The sequence below is a fragment of the Colobus angolensis genome, unplaced genomic scaffold, assembly GCF_000951035.1.
Source record: "Colobus angolensis palliatus isolate OR3802 unplaced genomic scaffold, Cang.pa_1.0 Scaffold795, whole genome shotgun sequence".
Taxonomy (NCBI): Eukaryota; Metazoa; Chordata; class Mammalia; order Primates; family Cercopithecidae; genus Colobus; species Colobus angolensis.
Genome location: NW_012121765.1, coordinates 397,951 through 403,834, shown reverse-complemented (window position 1 = coordinate 403,834; position 5,884 = coordinate 397,951).

Sequence of the window (5,884 nt, the reverse complement as noted above, 5' to 3'; positions counted from 1 at the left end):
AAAAAGAGAGCTCTTACCAGCACCCAACCATGCTGGCATCCTGATTTCAGACTGCTGGCTTTCAAAACAGTGAAAAAAATACTATTTTTCTTTCAGCTACCCAGTCTATGGTAATCTGTTATACCAGCCCAAACTAAGACATCCCCCAAATAAACTGCTTGTATCCAAACCCTTCTCCTAGAATCATCTTTTGGGAGAACTTAAGCTAAGATACTACCCCTGGTGTTACCAGATTTTTTTGGGAAATTAAAAGCAAGAGTGAGGGTGAAAAAACAGAAAGGAGCAGACATGTGGAATTTAGCAGACTTGCAGAAACTGTGGAGATTTGGTGTGAAGAACAAGGAACTCCTATGGTGAGTTTCTCCAAAAAGGTTTTGAGAGAAGAACCCTTCTCTATTACCAACTCCCAAGGCACAGTCTCATATCCATGAGCAACCCCACTTTTAGTTTATGTGTGATTCAGTTTCTTCCAAGCTAAACCTGCTTGACTTGAACAGAAGGCGAACTAAATTCAACCTTGCTCCAAACGTGTCTCTTTAGATCAGGTTATTCTCATTTGTAATGAAGAAACTGAGGCAGCTAGCAGATTGATCATTCGTAACACTCTTTTTTTTAACTATAACATTTTAAAATGTGGGAGAAGCTCTAGTCCCAATAGCAATCCATGATTAAATAACTATGAAGTTTGGAAGTTGGGCCGGTAAACACTTCTACAGAGAGCTACTTCATTCATTTTATTTTATTTGATTCATGTTAGTTTCTAATCAGCCCCCAAAGGGGCGGCGTATCTTATTTGAAGGCCCATAGTTTTATATGACTTCACCTTTCTCAGACAACCCAGTGATTTGTGATCAAGAATGAATATTTGTGCCAAGTAAAAAATGTTTAATATCATCCCATCTTAGTAAGAGGAAAGGCAGGGGATAGGGGTGGGTAGGAGGTAGAACCTCCATTAGAGTGAGATGGCTCCCCTGAGGAAAACAACCGCAACTGTGTTTTTCATGTTCTAGTCTTGATGTTTTTTTTTTTTTCTTTTTTGAGAAAGGGCCTGGCTGTGTGACTCAGGCTGCAGTGCAGTGGGGCGATCTCGACTCACTACAACTTTTGCCCCGCTGTACTCAAGCCATCCTCCCACCTCAGCCTCCTGAGTAGCTGGGACCACAGACATGCACCACCACATCTGGCTAATTTTTTGTAATTTTAGTAGAGATAGGGTCTCGCCATGTTGCCCGGGCTGGCCTCGAACTCCTGAGCTCAAGCCATCCACCTGCCTCAGCCTCCCAAAGTGCTGGGATTATAAGCATGAGCCACCGTGCCCGGCTCAAGGTCTATTCTATTCAGTCAATTACCTTAGCACAGGACAGGGCAAGGAAATGGGGCAAGGGAAGGGGTCTCCGTTACTATGGTTAGTGCCTTGGGAAATATATTCCTTGGGGCTATTATGATTGCCTATTACATAAGTAAGCTCAATTAAAGTCAGGCTTATCAATCAAACATTTCTGCAACCAATCAATAAAGGACTCAGAATATGCAGACCATAGTGTCATCCAACTCATGTGTTTTTAGATTTTGAGATAATATTTTTTGAATTCCTGTGGAGGAAGGAATACCTACATAGCATTGGCTCCTAAAGTGACTCAGCAGGCTGCCCCATCAAAGACTGCCATTGAATCAGGCTGTAGGGTTTGGCAGGAGAAGGAGGGCTGGAGAACAGTACAAGCTGAGGGCTGAATCACACTGGCTGGCACTGCAAGCAACCCTGTCTAACCCTAGTTAATGTCAGCATTCCCCCTAGTTTAGCTCACAAATGGATTTTAGGTACTTTCTGCCATGTAGACTTTCTTGCTTCTCATGCTGTGCTGAAAATAACCTGCTAAGAAACCTGGAAGACCCCCCACCCCGGCCTTAACCAAATGCCGAAGCTGTTATTACCAATAATGGACAAACCAACATCCTGTGCCTCTTGTTGCGATGCTTTAACAGGGACACAGAGCCATTTAAGTCATATTTCTGCCAGAAAAGTACCTAAACCAACTGTAATCAGGAGAAAACATCAGACACACCCAAACTGAGAGATATTTTACAAAACAGCAGGCCTGTGTTCTTCAGGAATGTCCATGTTGTAAAACACAGAGAAAGACTGAGAACGAGTCCATATTAAAGGAGCCTAGAGAGACGTGACAACTAAGTGCAACACATGAACATGGATTAGATTTAGGAGGAAAAGGAATAGAATGACCAGAAAAACATTGTTGCAACAGCTGTGAAAACTGAATATGGACTGTATGTTATATAATAAAGGGCATGGTATCAATGTTAAGTTTCTGGAATTGGATATGTGTACTACGGTTTTGTAAGAGAATTTTCTTTCTTTTATTTACTTTTCTTTTAATATTTTTTAGGGACAGGGTCTTGCTCTGTCACCCAGGCTGCCTTACATTAGCTTGGTCATAGGTCACTGTAACCTTCAACTCCTAAGCTCAAGAGATCCTGTTGCCTTGGCCTCCCAAAGCGCTGAGATTACAAGTGTGAGCCATGGTGCCTGGCCCAGAAATCTCTTGTTCTTGGGAAATATATGAAGTTAGCTGCATCTGTCTGTCTCTTCATTCAGGTATTTCAGTGTGTTTGTGTGTCTGTGACACACACTGGTAAAATGTTAAAAATTGATCTATCTAAACGTAGAAAGTTATGTGTTTTATACTTTATAATAACACTTTGACAGAGAAACAAGGACATACATCATAAAATTGTACCCAGCTGGTGTAAGTGGTGAAACTATCAATCCAAATACATGGAATATTGTCTAAAGTTTATAAGAACCAAATTTATAAATAATATATGTTAAGATTATGCCTTAACTTAATGGAAGACCTGTATTTATACTTACATACCCTTAAATATTATCATAATTAATAAAAACTTATCCAATCTACAAATGAAATGTAAGAAATTTAGGTATTTATCTTAACTGTTTTCAAACTAATAAATAAACTAAAAGTCTTAGACAAACTACAGAAAGTCATGTGTATTGCATAGGCAACTATTTTGTAAGTTTTATATTATTTCTAAATAAAAATAAAAAAACACCAAGTTATTAATTATTATTATTTTATGAAAAGTAAATTACATGGAGAAAAGTTTTCTGAAAGATCCTGTTCCCATAGTAAAGTAGAAAGACAATGGGCCTGGGGCACCTGAGAACTGGTTCTCCTAGCTCCACCATTAAATAACTGAGCATTATGGGAGAAAGTCACTAAATTACCCGAGACCCAATTTTCTGTAAAATCGAGTCCTCACATTTGCAGGACTTCTCTTCCCACATCTTCACTCTAGGAACACCAAATCATAAACTCCTTTTCAAGTGTATTTATTCTTTATTAATTAATTTAAATATAGCATCCTTCTTCCTGAGAGCAAAGCCACAAACCACCAATGATGACCAATTTCAAAATAAATGTCTGCAAATGCAATTAAGTGCATTTTAGAATAGACTTGTACTAACAGGAAGTATAATTAACTAAGAGGCATTCTTATAGAGTAATCCTAGGTTTGTTATATAGGTTCATTTCATCCATAAAGTCAGGAGAATACAACAGAGTTGTACAGAACATCAGCATATCTGACACATTTTAATAAAGGAGATATAGATTATATCCCAAATAAATAAAGAAATGGCAAAGATAGTAATGAATAGTTTCAGTAACAAATTATGACATGATCTGCTGGCAATATTAGTCTGACTCCTACTGATGCAATAAGTCTCACAACTAGCTGCAACAGTAATGAATCTGAGCAGAAATTGACTGTGAACTGTGCTTGGCTTAAACTTGGACTAACCATCCTGCCAACCTAAGAGAAATCCATGCAGTAAATTGCTTCAAGAGACATAGGATACAGAAAATTCTGCTTCAAAAGGGTAAAGCATCATTTTCATTTTGAGACCTACTTTCAGGCACTAAATTAAATTTTAGATGACCTCAGCTTTTCTCTTATCTCTAAAAGATCCAACTCACAAATTTGTCATGCTTCCAGTTTCCAGAACCTAGTATTGGTAGTTTTTCTCAGATGAATTCCAAGGCTCGTTCAGCTTGGTTAGGTAATTATAGTTATTATCATGAAAACTACTAGGTCACATCAGTTCAATGTTTTTCTTTTTTCTTTTGCAAATAAGAGTAACATGTGAATGTTTTAGTCAGGTCATTTTGTATTCAGCAACTGACTCTGGCTTTTATTACTTGGCCACGAACATTGGTAGAGGTCAACTGCAAAGCAATGAGCAGGCAGGCTAGAGTAACCTATGTCAGGCATGTGACAGCTGCATAGTGTTACAGCATTGGCTTTTTCTTCAACACGGATATACTGAGCTACTGCCCACCTCCAAATCTGTCATCTTGGAAAAGTGAGTTTATTTATCCCTAATATGTTCTTTCTTTTTTTTTTCGAGAGTGAGTCTCACCCTGTCACCCAGGCTGGAGTGCAGTGGTGCCATCTCAGCTCACTGCAACCTCTGCCACCCAGGTTCAAGCGATCCTCTCCCCTCAGCCTCCCAAGTAGCTGGGTTTACAGGCACATGCCACCAAGCCCAGCTAAATTTTTTTGTATTTTTAGTAGAGACGGGATTTCACCATATTGGCCAAGCAGGTCTTGAACTCTTGACCTCAAGTGATCTACCTGCCTTGACCTCTCAAAATGCTGGGATTACAGGCATGGGCCATCATGCAAAGCCTATCCCTACTATGTTCTATATATACAATTGGAATATGATTTTATTTCTTGAAAATCAGTGACTGAACAAAGAGAACAAAAGAACAAATAGAAGACAGAACAAAGAGTTTCTACTCCAAAAGGAATTGTGCATCTGGAAATGTATTATCTTCTCTTTGCTTTTTCCCAAAGCTCCTCTGAAATAAGAGGAAAGTGGAGTTTTAAAGACAGAAACCTAAAAGGATAAGTACAATGGGAGATAAGACAACAGCAACACAATTTGGAACTGAAAAGCAGTAAATGACCCAGAAAACCTAAGAAATCTAATTTCTAAACTGGCACGGAGGAAAGCTGAGACCCAATCTGATCCACCCAGCAGCACCCTGAAAAGCTTAGGACTGGTAGCAATAGTGAACTCTGAAAATTGGGGTGAGGATAGGACTAAAAGCAGAAGGATTGGGTGAACTTTTGTGTACAAAGCATTTGGAATCCAGTACACCTCCCTCACTATGTGTGTAGCAGGACAAGCCACAGACAAAACTCCTCAGATACTGGGTTAAAGAAGGAAGGAGCTTTATTCGGCTGGGAGCTTCAGCAGACTTGTGTCTCAAAAGCCGAGCTCCCCGAGTGAGCAATTCCTGTCCCTTTTAAAGGCTTACAACTCTCAGGGGGTCCATGTGAGAGGGTCGTGATTGATTGAGTAAGCAGGGGGTACATGACTGGGGTTTGCCTGCACTGGTAATTAGAACGGAACAGAACAGGACAGGGATTTGCACAATGCTTTTCCACACAATGTCTGGAATCTATAGATAACACAAGCAGTTAGGTCAGGGGTTGATTTTTAACTAACAGGCCCAGGGCGCACACTGGGCTATCTGCCTGTGAATTTTATTTCTGCCTTTTAGTTTTTACTTCTTCTTTCTTTGGAGGCAGAAATTGGGCATAAGACAGTATGAGGGATGGTCTCCTCCCTTATGGACAGCATTTGATTGTCCTGCCCAGACTCAAGCAGCAACTGGGGGTTAGTCTATGCAGAGGATAAGACAAGGAACTTCAGGACCAGAGAACATCAGACATAGTTGAGGTTAGAAGTATCATGTGAAAACTAGTGGATTAAGTGAATATTTATAGACAAAATTTGAGATGCCGCATCTCCCAGATTTCTTGTTCCACTCAGCTC